The sequence below is a fragment of the Cupressus sempervirens genome, chromosome 1 (genome assembly GCF_028749045.1).
Source record: "Cupressus sempervirens isolate cs-2001-9-10 chromosome 1, ASM2874904v1, whole genome shotgun sequence".
In the NCBI taxonomy this organism is placed as follows: Eukaryota; Viridiplantae; Streptophyta; class Pinopsida; order Cupressales; family Cupressaceae; genus Cupressus; species Cupressus sempervirens.
In genome coordinates this window covers 373,213,337-373,235,914 of record NC_143118.1, presented here as the reverse complement: position 1 = coordinate 373,235,914, position 22,578 = coordinate 373,213,337, and positions in this window count along the sequence as shown.

Here is a 22,578-nt window from a genome sequence, read left to right as displayed (position 1 = left end):
TATGCATGGAATTAATGTAATCATCAAAGAAGAGCAGAAAGTGTGAATTACAAAGGCTACAATAGTATAAGGAGTAGCAAAGATTCATCTATCACAACAAGGTGATTTATACACTTAAAGGAATCTCATTTAACAAACCAAGTTACAGATCAAAGATTAGCTACTGCTTCATCCTAATAGGTGGATTAGTTAAATCCTTTAAAAAGGTAGACCTAACAATCTTATGCAAATCTCTTTACCAAGCGCATATTTCATTGTATGTTTGTAAATCCTTTCACAAGGTGAACTTATTGGTGTAAATACATATTTACTATTTACACTTACTTAAGTTTACTTAGGTTAATGCATTTTTATTTTTATTTTATTAGTCACCTAGGAGTATGTGCACTCTTGTGAGTTGTCATGTTGACAACACAGGAGTTTGCACCTCTTTTATGTGCATGTTGTCTACAACACAAGAGTTAGCACACTAATTAAAAACCCCCAAATCAGATTTTGTTTCATCCAAATTGGACATTTGAGGCAAAATCTAGAGCCATTTGATTTTTGGAGGCACGACAGTGATTCAAAAAAAATAACAGTAGCAATGATTTTCAAAATACGGACTCCTTTTTGTGAGAAATTTTTTTGTTGTGGGGTAGGATTTTGTGATCTACACATTGGTGCAGGTGGTTTGAGATCTTTGTTCCTGAATTTTTCTACAACTCTAAAATCCCAATTTTTGCCACTTAAAATGCTTAGTAAGGGCTCATCTAGACTCCAAATTAGGTTGTGTTTTTTTTTGAAAGTGCATTTTTTTTGTCTACTTTCCAGATCTATAATCATATTATAGATTCTGTAGATAGAAATATTGCTTTTAGAAATAGGCCCTACATTGATTAGCCCATCATGGAAGAGGTAGCTTTGATTTACTTGACCCCAGACAACTATCAAGAATGGAGTCAACTTGTTGTCAGATATTGTAGTCAGTACAATGCACAACCCTATGCGCTAGCTCTTAAGTATCATCCTGACAAGAGTCTCATCATTTGGTGTACTCTCTTTATCTTTATGGTTGATGACATTCTAGATACAATGTTTGACATTAAGTCATCTGATCCATATGTTTTTTGGATGCATCTTTGGGAGCACTATGGAGATCTAACCATTCCTCCATTCCTAAAAGATATCATACCTCTAGTTGCAGTTGACTCCTCTTTAGATGAGATCACACCTCCAGCTCCTATTGCTACTACTAATCTTGTTCCAGCCAAAAATGCTTTATCTTCAGTGCAATAAGACCTTATATCACCTCCAGCTCCTGTTACTCCTATTGATCCTATTATAGCCACAGATGCTTTGGATTCTGTGCAACATGACCCTTTATGTCTTCCTACTCTACCTTCATGTGATGACTTCCTTTTCGTCCTTGCTAGCCTATTCATGGAGTCTCACATTGAAGATGTGGGAGAAACTATTGATGATATTCATCTTCTTTTTTACGTGAATTCTATTGACATGGTGTCAGATTAATGTACTTCAACACAACAAGGTACACATGGTCTTCCAGGTGATGACTTCACAAATATTTCAGCTCTATTTATAGAGTCACAGAAGTATATTTGGAAGACTTCTTTGATGATCTACCACTTCTCTTTGCTGAAGATGATTCTTCTACAGTTGTTGTGAGGACCCACTTTGACCCTTATGTCCATTCTCTACATGATTAGTCTTTACAGGCTGGTGTGATTGTGGATACTTATGTACAACATTTGTAAGAGGTCTCTTTCACATTTGAGAAGACTATTGGTTTTCTGAAGTAGGTTCTACATCACTCCTTGTATGATCTACACTTCTTCTAAGTAGCTTTGAAGGAAGCCATCATCAGCATCGACATAGGGACACTTGAACATGTTTCAGAGACATCATTCATCTTAGAGATTCCTTCTCCATACAGGGGATTGATCTCCTTTGTACCCTTGCATTTGTTTCTTACAAAGGGGAGGAACATCATTCAGAGGTCATGAATTAGCTTCTTCATTGGAGCATTTCTCACTGGTCAACACACTACGTTTAGGGGAGGGGGACTACCTCATCTCCTTCTTCTCTTTTTTGGGGGGATCCTTTTCCTCTTAGGCGGTTTTGTCTTTCTCCATTTTTCTCTCTTATATACAAGATGTATGTCATAATGGGGGGGTTTTTATTACTCCATTCATCCATGCATTCCTTTTCATCTCTTTTTTTAAGGGATGGTTTTTCCCATGAGGTTTTCCCTCTTTCTCGGCTTTATGAGAGATTTTCATATCATTATGTACATGTGTACCTAACATGGCCTAGTATCAAGGACCCATTTTGCATTTCAACCTAGTTTTTGTAAGCTTAAGGGCATTCCCCTAAGTTGCAATTAAGGGGGCATGTTGGTGTAAATACATATTTACTATTTAAAATTAAGTTTACTTAGGTTAATGCTTATTTTATTATTATTTATTTATTAGTCACCTAGGAGTATGTGCACTCTTGTGAGTTGTCATGTTGACAACATAGGAGTCCGCACCTCTTTTATGCACATGTTATCTACAACATAGAAGTTAGCACACTGATTAAGCACATGGTGTCTACAACCTTTTCATTCTTATCCACTCATCTAGAATGATGGATAAGGTATTTGCTTAGTTGTCATGATGCTTATCTTATCTCCTAATTCTTTCTAGAGACATTCTAGGTGCTTCTTAAGAGGCCTTCATATACATGCACTTCTAGTGTGTTTGCACATCATCATATACTAAATAGAGCAATGTATTAGGGCATACTTTGATTAATTGATCATATCCATTTCTGGTCTACAGTTGTGCTTGTGTTTGAGTTCTTAGTTTCTGAGTGAATTTTTCCCTTAGGAAAATTTTAACAGGACCTAGTAATCCTTATTGCTCCCAATAGGGCAGATCATCAAAAGTGATCAATGTAGGCCTTAATAGGCCAACTTTATACTATAGCACTAAAGCTTTTGAATATCATCCCCACCCCAGTTCTACTTTCTATTTGGAAGGTTTCTAGGTCACCAAATCTTTGTGTCAAAATGTTATTACGCTTTCATGTTTTCAATTTCTTCTACATACAGTTAGATCAGAATATTCATATTGGATTAAGTGCTAATTGGATTAAAGATTTAGAAGTTTTAGAAGTTATTGATTCACCCCTCCCCTCTCAATAACTTAGCCTTGTTAAGAATATTTCCAACAATTGGTATCATAGCATTATGGTTCTGAGGAGAAAGTTTAATAGCTTGAGCAAAGATCAAGGCCATGGAGATATTTAGACTTGACAAAGCTATTGACAATGAGAAGCTAGATTTGGAAATGGTTATTGCCCAACTCAAGAAAGCAAAGGAGCAACTTTCTCAATCACTAAAAAGAAGAAAAGAGCTTGCAATTCAAATGAATGATCATCTCTACATTGAAGAAATAATTGAAGACCTTCATTAAAGAAATCCAAATCAAGCCAATGAAGTAATCAAAGAACTCCTAGAAAAGAATGGTTCCCTATGAGAAGAAGTAAGAAAACTAAGAAGAGAGAAATAAATTTAGTCAGTAAGACTATGTGAAGTTATGGAAGAGAAAAATAAGATAAAAAAAGAGATAGAAGGAAAGAACAATGAAATCCAGCACCAATCCTTTCAGCAAGTAGACTTCATTGATCAACTCTCCAATGCAAATGAAGAAATCATGAGCCTAAGATCTAAAAATGAAAGAATATGGAATGACCTAAACTCTAAAAATCAAAGATCAATAAAAGAATGATGAAATCCCAAGTAGACATGAATTAGTTGAATGAGAAAAATCTCTATAGACAAAAAGGAAAAGCAAGAATTGGATATACATAAGAACAAGAATTATCCAAGAAAGGAGCTCAAAAGAATCAAAGACCTATTACAATCACTATGGTAAGATAGGTAATACTTCAAATAAATTTTGGAGCAATGGGAAAGTAAAATTCAATGGAAAATGTTACAATTGCAATCAACATGGTCATAGAGAAAATGAATGCAAAGAGAAACCAAGATTTGGAAAAGTGTCACAAATGCAAGAAGCATGGAAATAAATCATCAAAATGCAAAACCAAGATATTAAATCTAGGAGAACAAATTTTGAAAGCTATATTTGGTTGGGACTACAACACCTGGTGTAGATGTCATTATTATGGAGAATTTGGACTCATTAGAATGAATTGTGTAAAGCATCATTTGAGGAAAAGAGATACTACTAAAAGATGTTTGATTTTTCTAGAACTTGGTCATCTTGCTAAGAATTGCATGAATATCGATAGAGTTGAAGATAAGAAGAAGGCAAAAGATGATAACATCCAAAAATAGATGAGATAGAAATGGGTTCCAAAGTGGAATAGGAATACGTATTCCAATAACACCTATTTAGGTGGAATTGCAAAACCTCCTTTTTGGCCCCAAATTGGAATACCTATTCCTATTTTACTTTGTATTCAATTCCAATTTTGTGCATCCAAAAAAAGAATTCAAAATTTTAAGAATTTACATATGTGTATTCCACTTGTATTCCAATGGACCCTAAATGTAAACTAAGGAATTTGATATTTTCATGAGTGGCTAGGGAGTGTTTGCTAAAAAATAAAGGATAACTATACAGCCTTTCAATGCTCCATTTATGAATTATGGGATAAGTTTTGAAAATTATAGGTGTTGCCCATGAGTCAATGTGTTCTATACTTATTATTCATTAACATTTATCTATTAAACCACGTGCTTAGAACTGGGATTAGTGGGCATTCTTTGAACAAATTTAAATAGGTCAAATAGAATGACTATAAACATTCAATAAACTGGAGTTTGGCATACATTTTATATTTTACCACTTTGTTTCATAGAGAGTAGGGAAATCTCAATATTACTCATCATGTATGATGTATCAATTTTAGCATTTTAAATAGATGGGTATATATCAAACTAGAGATTATTAGCACTTATATCAAAATTTATACCAATAGTAGCATATACTATATGGTATTTGATAAGTATATTTCTATACAATCAATATATTAAATAACATTAACAAAATAAAATAAATGACATTAGACTAATAGTCTAAAGAAATATTACTTAATAATTTTATTTTTAAAAATATCATATCATTTTGCATTAATTCTTTTAATTATTTGATACCAAATAATATAACTTCACACATATGGCCTAAAACATGAAATAATAAGATTTTATTTGTAACAAATGTTTTAGGCCGCTAATTCTTTTCAATGTGGTGGGTGATTCCCACAATTAAAATCTCATCTACTTTGTTAAGAAGCAATATCCAAATGCTTATCTTATCTACAACTAAAATCAACAAGCATTTATAATTCAAACCTATCTTATATGTAACTAAAACCACCACAACATAATCAAATCACACACACGTGGTCTGCTCCCTATAACTTAAATAAGACTCTTTTGAATATTTTTTAATTTTCTCAATGAAGGGAATATGATTAATATGACTTTGTGGATGGATAACAACATTAAAACCAGCAAGCATTTATAACTCAAACTAGTTTCCAATAGTAAATTATCATACATGAAAAGTCCATTGTGTGCCACACTAAAAAACCTACCGGCTCAATTATAGTTTTAAGTTCAATGTAGTTTGATAAAAAGTTAGAATAATTATTAAAAAAAAATCTTGTTAGGTTCATTTAGAATCATCCAATTTCACGAGTAGACGAGAATTTATTAACCATCTGAATGACTAACATATCATGCCCAAATTTTGAACAAGACACACATGCATACACACATACATAATATTTAATTTTAATTTTTGAAAACAATTTATGAAATTTTATCAAATTATTAATAGATTATTTAGCTACAATTTTTCATATGCTTTTACTCATTTTCAAGAAATATTTAAACTAAAATATATGCACAATATTGAAAAGTCCTTTCAAATAGTACAATCATAATTGGATCCTTACAACAATTCAAAAATTACATGAAGATCTACTTCTAATATTTTTACATTACATAACTTTTACAAATGTTCATAATAAATCATCTTGAAATCTTCAACAGAAAATGAAAATCTTCCAAGCTTTTCTTCAACACGTATCCATTTATAAACCTATACAAAACAACCTTGTAAACCATGGAGAGCTCACCTCCTAGCCTAGGTCTCTATGAGACCACCCATCGAGCCTGGAAAACTAAGACCAACTGGGTAACAATCAAGCACAACCACATAACACAATAGTTATAAGATACAACATTTAACACCCTTCTTGAGCTTACACAATAGGTTACCATAGCAACCAATATAATGGATGGAGGTGTACCTAAAACCCTAAGGAGAAGCCAAATACATAAAATCAAATATGTCTTCAGAAGGCATACAAAATAATTACCAACTCACAATTTTTCTCCCCTTATCACCCACAAAGGTCATAACATTGTACTGGTACATGTAGCCCATACTACATGTGTATCCCTCTTCCTTCCAAGGAAGAGACTCTACACTCAAGGGAAAGGCCCAACTAACCCCTTCACCTGAAGGCCACTTCTTCCCTCCCAAGGGTGAGTGATGTCCTTCCACACCCATAACATCATACTCTCAAAATCAAGGGAAAGAAAATAAATAATAGAAAATCATTCATACCCATTGTCCAATACACATATGCATCTGCAGCCAAATTTACATAACTTTTATTCAAAAAAACAATACAATACATAATTCCTAAAACATGGCAAAAGCTCCAACCTTTCTCCAAGCTGTGGCAAATGAACCAATTTGAGAAGAGTCCTCTATCCTTCCTTGATCAAATCTCCAAACACTGAAAATCTCTAAAACTATAGAGAAGGTGAATCCATCTCCTATTTTCAAAATCCCCTTTTATATTTTTAAAAAAAAAAACTCAACTCCTTTTTCTCCATTATGAAATCCCCTTAACTCCACCTAAGTATCCCTATTTGATTGGAACTCCAACTCACTAAAGATAAGGTGATAAGTTGCATAAGGTTTCTTCCATTTTCGCAATACTTTAAAAATGAGATTTTCAAGGGTTATAAAAATGATATAAACTAATAAAATATTAAAATTAAAGCCCTAACACATAGTACTAACATATAGGTAACTTAATTTCACTAAAAGAACACCCTAGGACTCAAATAAAGCCATCTAAAGTCACCCTAAACTTGAAATCCGAATTTTAATTTAATTAAAACCTTCATAAGATATTTTTATGCAAGGGAATATAACTTAGACATTTATAATTGGTTAGAAATAAGGTTGGATCTCTTTTCCCAATATCTAAATCTCACTTGCCACTTAAACACATAACAACACAAGTATCAAGTGACACTATAACATTATGAGTGGCAAATAAATTTTCACAAAATGAATCTAATCTAACACACTCATTCACATTACATTCACAAATTAAAATACTTAACAATGAGGTTAAGATCTCTTCATTTGATCTAACCTTGGCATTCTCAGGTAATAAAAAGGTATAGTCTCGGTTCTCCATTTTACCATGGTTATTTCTTGCACACTCAAATCACATATCAGTAATCCAAGATTTATAAATCATATGCATATATAAAATCCTAAATAAATTTTGTATTCCCAATTAAATCAAAACATAAAATATATTTCAATTGAAATTCAAATAACATTTATCCATTTCTAAACCACTATGCATATATAATACTAGCAACATCAACTGAGCATGATATGACCATTTGCAACATTTTATGATTTTCAAATATATGATCCATCCAATCTTTGCATTCAAATGTAATTTCCTACTCATTCATAAAACAACCAACTAAGTACATGAATATAAATAATCATCAAGCATCATCAATAAGTTCTAACATCAAAAATAATTACCATAAAATAAAATGTCTCATAGTATCAAATAGTATGAATAACAATACATAATAGTCTAATATATAAAAAGATATCAAAATATAAAATATCTAAAATGAAAATAAACTACTGTGCTATATTATGATAGGTCAAGGAGTGCCCTTACATCCTCTCCCCCTAAGCATGAACCTCCTCCTAGAGTTCATCAGAGAGGTACAGGTATTGTGATCTCATTTGAACTACATTCTCTCATGAATGCATGGATTTGTTTGCTTGATATTTCATGCCTTAACGAGTTTGATTCTATAGATCACCTTCTTGTCTATAGTCCATCTCATAATAAAACAATACAGGGTGATGAGGTTTTTTTTTTTTTTTTTAGGAGTAGTCCAAATAATCATCTTGTTTTCAATTAACATTACATTTTTTAGCTAAAGCTTGATATAAACATTTACATACCAAAATCAACTTAAATGTAATTCAAGTTTCAACATCAAAATTATCACCTAAATAAATAACATCAAAAATAAAATACATAAATAAATAATAAATAGTTTCCAAACATCATCAAATCATCACTTGAATTGTTAAATATTAACACGTGCGCAATAGATCCTTGTCTCATTCTAATGCTCTAGTTTTATCAATTATAGTATATACATATATAGGCACAATGTATACATAGGTGCCTCAAGCATAAAGCATCTAATATTATCTTATATAGAAAATTACCATAGAAAAACATATTTTAAAAAAAGTACTAACTAGGAGGGGTCCTACATAACCATCCATTTAAGAATTATTTATCAAAGATCATCTCATGATTTATAGTAATGATCAATAGCCACTTTATGATATGTGTGTATGTGTGTGTGTGTGTGTGTGTCATAAATATACCACTATATATATATATATAGACACACACACCCACACACACACACACACGTGTGTGTGTGTGTGTGTGTTTGTGTGTGTGTGTGTGTGATACTAAAAGTAATTATCATTTAAATATTTAAAATATATTATTAAATTTACATCTATTATTTTCTTGTTTAATGACATGAAGGGTGGTTAAAACATTGTGTTGTTGTGGATGATGTTGTTGGTGTCGATGTCATCGTCACTCTCTTCAATGCTTAAATGGTTGTTGAACCAATTGAATGACCACTACTTGACCCTCATTAAGTTCTAGTGTGGTCATGGATTTGATAACCCAATGTGATTATTGTCACCCAAGTTCATATCACAACCAAGTTGTTGTATTGGTTGATATTTGTCTTTCTCACTTGGATATATAATTTGCATATTTAATCTTCAAGTATTTTATTATAGACATTAAGGTTGTGGGGGCACATTCTACCTATAATGTCCACCAACGCAATGACCCCCTAAACAATATCACTTCAACTAAAATTATTTGAAAAAAAAATCAATGTTGTTACCTATCATGCTACAATATTTCAAGTTTAATTCTTGAGATTGAATATTTCTCTTATGAGTTGAAGTTTAGTTTTCATGTCTTTGGAAATGATCAAATTATTTAATTTTTTCCCATTTTTAGTATACTTTCATTGCTGATATCATAGGAATTTTTTTTCTTTTGTTTTTTCTGCTACATCTTCAAGTATTTATATGATTTGCTTTAATAATGGACAAATAAATGGTCTTTTCATGCTATTCCAAGATCCATCATAATTAATACATTGCATATTTAGTAGTTAATTTTCTATCATTTGTATCACTTGTTCGATCAAAATGGAAACACTAGATACTAGTTCAATAATCAAATAATTATTATGGGGTGCCAACAAGAAGTTGAATCCACTTTTTGGCCAAAAGGTGGAAGTTTTTTTTTCTATTTTTTTCTATTTTATCCTATTTGGGCTTCATAGATGAAGTACTTACAAATTGAATCTTTAAAAAATTAGTAATAGAAGAAGTTGTACTCAATGTTTGATTTCCAAATATGTGATTTATTTTAAAAGTCAAATGTTAAACTTTTATTTTCAGTAGGCAATATTAAAACCCATATTTATAAAGTTCTTATTTCAAGACCATACTATGTCCATGTATGCCAAGAAAAAAATTATGTGAATAAAACCATTTCTCTAAATCATTTGGAGGATTGACACTTAAATCAATCAAGATTCATAAAAATATTTTTTTTATCTGTTAATTGAATAATACGTTTCATCAAGCGTAATTGTTTCTAAAGCCTCTTGTGTATGAAAAAATAAGTTCACCTAAACATTTATTTTTTAGTTTTTCTTTTTTATTTATAAATTCTATACAATTCTCTCTAGTTTGATGCTATATAGTTCTTTTAGCAAGAAACTTTATAATTAAAAAGTTACTAAAATTGGATTAGAAATTATTGAACTTTGAGAATTGACATAATGATACCTTTGTCATTAATTTCAATGGGAGAAAGTAATACATGATGAACATTCTCTTGTAATAACCTTTTGGGGGAGAGAAAAGTACATAAAAAATATGTTTTTCAATGTCATTAAGGATTGAATATTATGTACGGGGGAGATTAACACCTTCTTTGTGTATATTGATTATTTGATGTACTTTATGGTTTTGATTTGAACATGAAAAACACTATACAATGCATCTAAGATTGAGATGTATGTTTGCATTCATGTGCAACATGAATGGGAGAGTAAAGGTGGATGAGGAAGAAATATATTTGGTATTCATGGTACTTAGATGTTTTTCATCTATGTTGCCATCAATGCCAAAGGGGAGCTTGAATGTTGGTGGTATTCCTATGGGGGAGTACATTAGCATTGCTAGAGACACGATTAATTGCTTATGTATTGCATTCATGACAATGTTTATTATTGATGTCAACATACACATTATTCTATAAAGATTACTAGAGTTGTAGAGGAAGATGCATTCAGCACAATCAAAAGGATTATGGGTTGGGTTCTATAGACTTAAGGAGATATTCAAAGATGGCTATGGATGCTATAGTTAATTTCATAGAAAGAGGTATGAAGAGATGACATAGTTATGTGATGTTTTGTAGATATATCTTTTAGATAGTGTTTCTTGAAAGTAGGTACAGGTAAATTGGTTATATCTTTTACTAGATATGGAATTACTTTTAATAAGTTTAAAGGAATGTCAAAGACATGTTTAGGATGCTATAATCCAAATGGTGAAATAAGATATGTAATTTGAGTTGACTTACAAAGTTTGTTCAATATGTTTGTTCCTATGAGATGACTATTGTAAATATCTTTGAGGAAAGAGTTTAATTGTAAGGGAATGTGCAGGATCATGGTCTACCAAACTATGGCCTTAAGTGGCAGTGAAAAACTAGCAAATCAGGGTTATGTCAACTTGACACATAATTTTAAAGTGGTTATGGACTTTATATCAAAAAGTTGTAAGAAAATAATCTATAGGAAATTGAATCTAGTTTCTAAACTACAAGGCCTTATCTAGAGAAAAAATTATTTGACTGGTCAAAAGTTTCGATTTTAATGCAGTACTACAAAAATTTTAGGGCAACAATAAAAAGTAGGTGTATGTCTAACCACCTTAATCATAATCAAATGATAATATTTTAAAATATAATTTTAGATATAAAAAGTAGACTCATGCCTGGATGTGACGCATATTTTTGGCAATTTTTATTCCAAATAAATAATTAATTATGAATTTTCTACTATACTATTTTTAGAATTAAAAAAATCCTGTGTCTGACCACCTTAACTAGTTCAAAAAAAATCAAAATTAAGTTTTTTTTCTTTATTTCTTATACTATTCAAAGCATAGAATGCGATGCATCTTTTGGATTTCACAAATCTTATACGATTTGAAAGTTATAGCTATTTTTCAACTAGTATGTCAATCAACACTTTGTAGCTAACTCCATTAGAAAATAAGTAACAATTACTTACTAAACTCGTAATTTGAAAAAACTTACATTTATGAAAAGATAAGAACATTCTTAAGAAACCCTTTTCATTACATCAAATTTTGGTTAAAACAAAGTCATCAACTACATGCTTGAAGTAAAAAACACATAAGAACATGCCACAAACACATTTTCGAGATGTTTTAAAGATGACCATATAAGGTTGGTATTGAAAGATATAGTAGGAATTATAAAGGTATTAATTGTTTTCATTTAGTATCAGGATGGGTGAGAAAAAAGTGGGAATAGATTTTGAAATTCTTTGAGGCATTTCAGAATGACATATTTTTCAGATCGCCACTTTTTGGCACACCATTATCCTGCACATACCCGTAATGTAACATTTACTGTAACATCAAAATGAGGTCCTATATTAATCACTATAAATTAAGAAAGCCTCAAGGCTGACTCAATACTTCATTTGGACTTGTTATTAAGGAAAGTATGTTTCCTTGGTTGTAAGTTATGACATTTGAATTAGTGAGATCATTGTGTTATTTATGCAAATTTGAATGTAAATTTGGCTTAGATCAGAGAAGAGATTGATGTTGAGGATGTATTGTGAGCTTTAAAGGAACTATATTGGTAAAGAAATTTTTGTTTAGTTAGGTTTGAACTTGGACATAATATTGTGAAGATTGTTTGGCACAGACAACCTGAAACTATTTGAATAGTGGGTTAATTTGTCCTTTCATCTCCTAGCAAGGTTAGCATAGCCCGTAATAGGGGTAGAATCTTCTAACAAGGATTGAAAGTCTCCTATAATGGACTCATCTATAATGATTATATTTTATTTCTTCCAACAAAATCCGTCCTTTCACAAGGAAATTTTCTATTAGTACACCATCTTGTGGGAATCATTCCCACTAGGGTTTTCTCTCTAATAAAGAGTTTCCCTAGTTAACATATCTAGTGTTATTGTGCATTTTTGTCTTTATATTGTTTTTGCGTCTATTTTTTACATGTTTTAGAATTAATAAAGATATTGAGAGTTATTTTAAATTCATAACTCATTCACTCAGCCCCTCTTAGTTGTCTTGGTGTATTTTACTTTCTAACACAAAATACTCTATTCTTTGGAGGTTTGTACACTCATTTCAATAGATATTAAATGATAAATTGAAATTTTTAATCAAATATATGTTAATTTACATATTCAGAATCCTCATAATGTCATCTATAATGAGATCTTTTTAGGAAAAAAAAAATGTAAAAAATTCATTCTGATTTATGTCCAAGGTGTAAAAATTATCTATTCAATAAGATGACCTACAAAATTTAGGTTATAGGATTTCCCCTCCTCATACTTCCCTTTAGACTTAAAAATATTATCCTCCAACAAATGTAGTAATAGAAATGAAAACAAGATAAGGTCAAGATTTCTAAAATGATTTAGCATAGAAAAATGATAATGATATAGTACCTGACAGTGGTCCTCCATGTTAATGTATTTGATAATTGTGTAGTGAATGGTATCCCAAGGCTTAGGAAGAGTAGCCCACACAAACCCACCGTGCAAACTCGTTGGTTCCTACTTGGATTTGAAGAATTTCTACAAACTTTTTTCCTCATTGACCTTAGCTTGCCTCTTCCATTTCTTGCCATCCAACAAAAAATCCCCAACCCTCGCAATGCTTTCTTCAAAAATCTCAAAACTCATTCCATTAATCGTAACTTTTCTATCCTCCCAACTTTGATAGTACTACATCAAGATGACCTCATTTTTCTTGACCATGCCCTTCATGTAAGGTAAAAGGACCTCCTCCTGCAAGTAGACCATCATCACTTCACTACTATTGATACACTCCTCCACACCCATTGGTTCAATATGGTTGCTAGTGCCCATATCATTACCCAAGTCCACAACCAACTCCTCCATTGACATAGCCTTGTACCAGGTTTTGAAGTTGCAAAATATAAAATGACAAGCCACAATGGAGAAAATGAAAAGGCAATGTATATTCACCATGACTATGAAATATTTCCCAGAAAGCCAAAAATCTCCTACAACAGTATGTGTAGGTAGATCATTTCCATCCACAAATGGTCATCACCAGCTATGTTAGATGTGGGAATTAACCAACTTGTCTTCCTAATAATTACAAAATTGATCTTTAAATCTTGCCAAATCCCCCCTCTATATCATTTTACTACAATCATCAATGTTGATGGTAGTTGGAATATAAATGTTAATCAACATCCAAACATACCAAAAACCCTTTACTAAGTGCCACATTCTCATGACTACATGTAGAAAAGGAGACCTGCCACCTAATTTGATATTTCCTGAGTCATTATTGATGGTAGACTCCCTTTCCATCACCATTTGGATTGATGATATCAATAAATTGGTGTCATCACATTCCACTAACTGCTTGACAGCATGGCCAACTTTGGCAAGATCATCTACCATGTTGTTTCCTTCCTAACATATATGTGCCATGTAGATATCTTGATAATTTTCCATCATCCTTTGTATTTCATCAATAATATTTTTGATTGACCAATTGAATTTTCCCTCTTCCTTAGCAACTTTGATGATAAGCATAGAGTCCCCCTCTATGACCATCTTAGTGACTCCCCAAGTTCTCACCATTCTCAAACCATAGAGAAGTGCAATCAAAACCTTGACCATAGTTGCCAAAATATGTGGCCACCAACTTTCACATGTTGTTTTAGAGGATACACCTTGTAGTGGTATGCCCATCATGGTTGACCCATCAAAATTTAACTTTATCCTGGAATTGGGGGGTGCCAAACTATCTCTTTTCTTGCCTAGATTTGAAATTGTTAAACTTCACCACCATTAGTCCCACATCCTAGGCCAAAGCCCAGTTACTATCAAATTTACTTGTTGAGCCACCCCCAAGCTAGTTGTGGCTTTCTCTCTAAAAATCCTATTGTTCCTCTCCTTCCATATTTTCCATGAGACATAAGGTAGTAGAATCGACCAAAGGTTTCTGAGATAAGGATGGGTAGTCGAGTCCTCCCAGTGGGAAAATTGCTTCAACTCATTATCCAAACACCAACTAACTCCCCATAAAGCAAGAACCTCCCTCTAGATGTCCATGGAAAAGGGACAATGGATGAGCAGGTGCAGAATGGATTCAACATCTTTGAGGCATCAAATCCAATAGTTGGCAAGTTAGCAACCATGCCACTAGAGGTTGTCAATAGTGAGGATTGACCCATGCAGAGCTGACCACCAAAAGAAATTTATTTTAGGTAGTATCCAAGGGTGCCATGCTTTTTTCCAATCGGCCTATGCTCCTTCCCCTATTAGCCCACTAAGATAAGAAGATTTAATAGTAAACTCCCTTGATTAAGTCTTGATATCATGCAAAAGAAAGACTCTTTGGTCTATGAATGAAAGACTATGGTATTGACTAAGCTATTGTAGTTGTCGTCAAGCACCTGATAAAGAAGTGATGAAAGTTTAGTATTAATAGAGTAGTTACAATGTTAATCAAGCCTAGTGTTGGCTTAACAATCTGTAATCTTCACGGAGCATTGGAAAGGAATAATAGTTTGCAGAAATATTTAATCTAAGACTAACATTTGATGAAAATAAAGAGCTTTTGAGAAGTTTCAAAGATAAATATGAAGTTAGTTATGAGATCAATGGTTGGAAAAATTTAAAGATATGATGAAGGAGATTTGAAGATTTGAATTAAAGTGAAAATTTCAAGGTAGAAGGGCATTACCTGAGTATCTAGATTAAATGAATCTAAGTTAGATGAAGATCTGATGATTGTGTTTAAGAAGTAAAACCTGAAAGATTCTAGAGGAGTAGCAAAAAAAATTATATTTAAAGGATGCACATACTATTCAATATTTTTGATCATGTTGAAGAAGAAAGTGATAGAATGATATATGAGTAGATATGCATTATGTAGATCAAGCAAGAGAAATACTAAGTTGATGTGTGAGTGTGTGGATCAACTAGATTGGAGAACAAGGAAGAAAGAGGATAAATATATGAATGAGATAGAGTGGCATAGAGTTTTGAACAATCAAAATATGCTAAAACCTAAGAGAATGTTTCAATATTACTCTCTAACCATTGTAGTAAAAAATCTCTTAACTCAATGGACCTATAAATGCATTGTATAATGACATTCTATTAAATATTTTGTAAGTCCTTTAGAGCATGTCATTCTTTATATATTTTAGGAGTGATAAGTTCTAGATGATATTTGTTGAAAATTCTCTAACATGGTCACATTAGTAATGTGTATGTAACCTTTAATAAGGTTTACTTCTAACAGAGGTCACTTTGGAAGAGTGAACTTTTTGGGTTTCCAATCCCAAATGGTTTTTTCATAAATAGGGTTTCCACATTAAATACTTCGATCAAGATTATGTGGATTCTTATTGTGTTGCATTCAAATATTATGCTTACTATTTATTGTTGCAACTCAATATAAGCTAAGTTTACTCTAATACTTAGTAGAAGTTAAAATTTTGTGGATGATTGAGTTGAATGTTAGATCTAGTTACCTTGTTAGTGATCTTGAAGTGTAAAGTGTTTAATTTTTCCAAAAGCATTTTAAGGTCTATAGGATAATTGGTTATAATTGATTCACCCCCCACCCCCTCTTTTAGTTATCTAACAATGATAAACTATTGAAATTATGATATAGGGCATGAAAATGTGAGATCTATAAAACTCAGAAATCATTTGGCCCCAATTCAGGGCCAAAATACATGGGCAATGGCAAATTACATTAGGATCCACTCACTAGAGGTCGGGTCATACTGTATCCCTAACCTTAGAAATTTAATCACAAAACATATATCAGACCTCTTGATTTCTATGAAAAGGGTATCCAAATATGTGCTTTGTTATGTTTTCTAAGATATATAATTTGCAAGAAAAGGGCATTTATTTTTTTGGTGGGGGGTTTCCTTGGTCAAACCAGAGTTTATTAAATGACCTTGAAATTGAAATAGAGAATGCTAGCAAGTAGTAGATGTAAATCTAATGTGAAGCAATGTAAACCTATGCATATGCTCTTGAATTTAGAAAATAATCAAGTATGTTGATGCAATATCCTTGACTCAAGTTTAAAAATCATATGAAAGGAAATTAAAGTAAATCAAAACCTTTATTAATCAATGATCTCAAAATTCACCTTAGGAAGGAATGTGGATCTTGTAGAGATGGATATAGAAGATGCAAAAAAGGATCTCGAATATATGAAAGGAGATCTTCAATGTTGAAAGTGCTTTGAAAGACCTTGCATAAACTCCTTCTATTGCTTGAGTTCTTGAATCCTTGATCTTCAATGGAGAAATTACTTGAATTCCTTGAATTCTTGGATTCTTCAAGAAGTCTTGTGTATGTGTATTGTATAGAGATTGTAGATATACAAAATGGAGCAAATGACGCACATATAAAGTATCCAAAATAGAATGTCTTACTCTAGGAAATGGAAAATCAAAGAATTTCCTTATATCAATCTTGACATCAGGGCCAAGAAAATGACTTAAAATAGGTCCTAGGTTAGAGATGCACTAAATTCCTAACCTCAATATGGATGCACTATGTCCTTGACTTGGGGTAGGGAAATACAAAATCCTTGACCTCGAGCCCCAAAAACCCTCTGGATTGCTCGAGGATCCCATAATAGGCACTAGTATTAGGAACTCTCATGTAGATCTTGAGAGATCTATTTTGGTGCAGAAAGAATATTTTGAGGGATTGGAAGGAGATAAAGGAGAACACAAGTGGATAGGTCCTAGCTCAACCTTTGTGCCATGTAATAGGAATCCTAGGAAAGATCTATTAAATTCTACCTCAATTCTATCTAGGAGGAACAAAATATGATGAGAGAAAATGGAGAAATGAAAATTAAATTCAAATATAGCATTAAATTTCACTAAAAAGGTGCTAAACCACCATTAAATGCAATGCTTCCATTTAAGATTATGCAGTAGTCAACTATACAAATTTGAAAAATAATCAATAAATTTTCAATTAAGTAATTTAAATGACATTTAGGCATTTATAACCTAAATTACGATGTTATCTTTTCCCATGTTTATATAAGCACAACCAATAAATTATTCTTGTATCATTGTTTTAGTAAAGAAGAAACATTTATCTGTTATTGGGAGTGGCTTAAAATGAACTAAAACTCAAATTATTCTATATCAAATTGCAAACATATTTTAGTTGGAAAATATACATAGAGAAAGACAATCTAACAATTTCATTAAAGAAAAAGTGTAAATTCACTTAATATTATGATATCATGAAAGAGACTCAAGTAGAATACAATCTTGTTCCTTTAGCCAAATATAAATTGAAAAACTATAATACATACTATATTAATTTAATATCTCCATATAGAAAATTGAATATTATTTTTTTCTAATATATTTTGACAATCACGTTATGAGTGATCAAGTTTAAACATTTCTATTTTTTTATTGTAAGAGATTAATTGAGAGAGAATTATAGAAATAGTTTTCATCATAATATGAACATCAAAAAATATTTAGAAGATGACTAATAAACAAAAATATATAGTTCTTAAATCCAATTAAATGAGTTTTCTATAGTTATAATGGTAGTGCCAATTGTCGACATATTAATAATACCATTAACATTGAGAAATTATTTAGTAGCTTTTCCTATTTATGATATTCTAGATATTTTTACGTGGACTTTGTAGATATTTTTAATTTTAATTGTAGATATTGGTTTTGGATCATTTATTGAAAGATCTAATGATTTTGAACATACTTGTAAGTGCAATAAGCCCATCCAAAAGAAGCCTTTTCATATATGTCCAATTGTGCTTGTCCAAATCTTTGGTAGTCTAATTTTGATGCATCTTCCACTTCCTGTTCTAATGTCCATTCTCCTAATAAACATAAACCAAATGATTAGTTTTATTTTTCTACTATACAATCTTCTTTAAAAATTAACAATTTAAATGCTTTAGATTCTTACCGACATAACATAGTCTAGATGTTTTGTTGTACTATAATACTTGTATTAAAATTTGAGTCATCAAATAGATTATAGTAATGCACATCAACTCTAGCTTTTGTTAAACCATTGTTCATTTGGAACAATTCTTTGGGATCAACAAGACCAATTTGGTTACACATCACCAGAAAAGCTAAAGAGATGTACTTTCTAACAGTTTTGTATCCATTTTTGTAATCTGCACTCAAGTGATCCAAAGCTATGTCTTCCTGAGGCTCATTCAATAATTCAATTCTCAATAGAGAACTATCCTTGGCATACATGAATTCACACATCATATAAAAAAAGAAAAAAAGAAAAATTAAATATAATAAATGCTAATAATAATTTAATAATTTTAATTATAAAGTATAAAAATGAATAAGATATAACTGAATAAAAATAATTCACATGTAATTTTTTATCCTTTTAAATATATATAAATATTTTAATGAACGGTGCTCCCCTTAATACCATAAACTCATAATAGAAACAAAGAAACAATAGCAAATGCGAGAAAAAAATATGGAATTCTTATTTGCAAATGTGAAATTACAAAATTCATAAATACAATATGCTAACCCACATGGGCAACTTCATTACAATAAATCTACAAGACAAGCTACGAACTATCACCCAAAGTTGTTCTAAACAATGTTTGGGCCTTTCTTAAATAAGCAATTTTATGCTGCCCAAAAAGTTTTTAGATGCTCAAACTTAATACCTAGGGCTGATAGACCCTACCAATAAATATAGATTCAGCTAAATACATTTTTGACAAATTTTCTTAGAAATTAAGGCAGTCCAACTTCAGAAGGCCATAACTCTTGAACTGTTGCTTCAATTGGCTATTATAACAACTTTTTGGAAATGCCAGCTCATTATCTATAGGCTTGGAACCATGCAAGTGCCTTTCCATCAAGTTTTAAGACCTCATCTAGGAACTCTAAGGCCTCCAAGGGTAAGCGTGAAGATTTTTCTATAGGTTTTTTCACTAAAAATCTGCAATAACTTCTTACGAGTTGCACCTTGCATTCTTGTCCTCTTAGTGTTGCACACACATTTATGCATAATGGATATTAATACACTCTTTGTGGACATGTTCTTATTCATTACGCTTATCTCTTGTATGACTCCTAGACATATCAGTTTCCTTTATATGCAAGGCACTTTATATTTAGTATGTTTACAATAGGCACTGGTCAAAATGGATCAAAGTGGACTTATGGGTTTGATGTTTAAAATAGAAAATGAGAATCTATAGAAGACTCAAGTAAATAAGACACCAAATCTCTCATGGATATAAAGAGTTGCAAGTGCCAAATCATCTTTTCTGGGGGGTAGGGATTCTTTGATTGACTAAAAGCGGGGCGGGTTGTGTTCTTTTGTCTCTTTTGATAATGTGCTCTTTCTTTTGCATTGTGGGTTTAGCAAGTTTAACATATCATAACTATGCTACTTGAAAAGTAAAAATGACATTAAAAGTTGACGGGCTAAGGTTTAATTATCCATGTTAATGGCACTACAATAAAACTTGATGATGATGTTGATAGAAAACACAAAATGATTGGCTTGAAAAGAGAGATAGGATCTTAGGAACCTTGTTTCAACATGTCTTAGATCCTATCAAATATCTCATTAGAAACTGTAAGAATAAAAAAGAAGTTTGGGATAAACTAATCCTTTTATGGGAAAGTATATGAAGAAAGGACCTACATCATTGAGAATAGCCTTCTCTAATTAGAGCCTAGAAAATTTGACATCATACAGGAGTATCTTGCTCAAGTAGAAGTCTATAGGGCACAACTTAAGGATTGTGATGAACCTATTAAGGATGTGGATTTGATTACACACATTATGAATCATCTTCCTTCTGAGTATGTTTTCTTTGTTTCGAGTTATAATACACACAAGTTGATAATGGGTGATTCCTTCACTAAGCCTTCATTTGAGTCAATTATAAGAATGTTTTTCTTAGAACAAGAAAAGTTGGTGTGTATGTGATTTCTCTAGTCTTCTAAGTCCAAGGCTTTGGTATCTATAATAAAGGAAATCAAGGAAATCATGGAGAGAAAAGGAATAAGAATTCCAACAAGAAGAAAAAGTAGTGGAAGGCTAAGCCACAAGATGACACACACCTATCTACCTCCACACAATAGTCTTCCTCACATACTCCCAGTCATAGACAATGTTAGTTGGCATTTCATGCCCCAATTTTGAGCTTCAAAATTCATTCTTCCTAATAGATTTTTCTTGGTTTTCTTTGTTTCTCCTTTGATCAATATTAAAAAGTTGTTGGTGAAGTCTTGTTTTATGAAGACAATGTTCAAATTAATTGCCATAATAGTGAACCAAAGGACACATGTGCTAAAGTGCAAGATCAAATGAATAGTTTCAAATGGTACAAAGTTTTTTTGAAACACTTTGTACCCATTGAAATAATTATAAGTGGTTCAAAAGTTAGTAGGTCTACTTTGAACCAAGTTGCAAAAGGCTTCAAAACTATGTAGGATCCATTCTAGAGACTCGGTTTTAATGATTTAGAAGTCAGAGATGGCTGTCTAGTCAACCAATTTAGGGATTCAATACTATATGTATGCATCAAAATAGTTTGGAAAGAAGAATGGTTCTCTTGAATGGAAACCCCCTTTCTAGTTTAATGACACCTTTCTAAACCCTAGGTTACAATCAAGGAACATCAAACCACAATTTGGGACCTTGGAAAAAAAAAGGGTCATGCAAAGACATTAGTGCCTTGGAAAATTATTCAATAAAATGAAAACATTGAACTTCACAGTGCAACAGTATTGTACACAACATTGATATAGGAAAAATGCATTTGTATGACAATGGCTCAACCAATAAAAGCATCATGAAAGTCTTTAGGTGATGGAAATAACTATTTGAGCCATCATAACACATGAGGGACTCAACTTATAGATGTATGCACCCTAAAATGGTCATGTAGACTATGGGCTCCCATTCTTCAATTTATCAATTTCATGAATCAATGCATTGCAATATTTTATTAAATCAATTCAAATAATTACCTTGATCAAATTGTACTTAATTATTTCAATAATTCCTAAGGTTTGATCATCTTAGTCTAAATATTATTTAATTAAAATAAAAATTCTCATTTAATTAAATAAACTAGCTCCTATTTAATTAAAATAACTTTCTCCCTTTTAATTAAATAAAATCCCCACTTAATCCCTTCTTACGATGAAAAAAAGGAAATAAATTAAATAAAAATAAATAAATAAATCATTTTTCTCTACACTTTAATGCACATATTTCTAAGTGGGATTCCTTAATTTCCTCTTTCCACTTTCTTGTCAAACACTCCTCTTTTCTCACTAGTGAAATTTTGTCTCACACATATCAAGCCTTATTATCCCATATTGGTTGTGAGAAGCCTCCCACCTCCATAATTGACTATAGAAGGAGCTCTCTCCTTCTCATTTCAAAAGAAGAAGAGATGTTAGTGGCTATAGTATTGTTATATTGTAGATTTGGAGAGTGATTTTTGAGAAGGAGTTTGAGCCTTAGGGTTTGGACATTGGAGTTTCATTACAACTTCTCTTTTCTTGTCTTCTTCTCTCATGCATCCATGGCTTCCATCATCATTCTTCATCCATGCATTTTCTTATCAGCTTAGAGTCATATTTTCTTTCATAGATTAATCTTGCATTGTTATTTCCTTTCATAGATTAGATTTCCTTTCTTGCATTGATTTGCATCGTTATCATTTAGATTAGCTTGTGTCTTCATTTGCAAGCATATTTTGATCT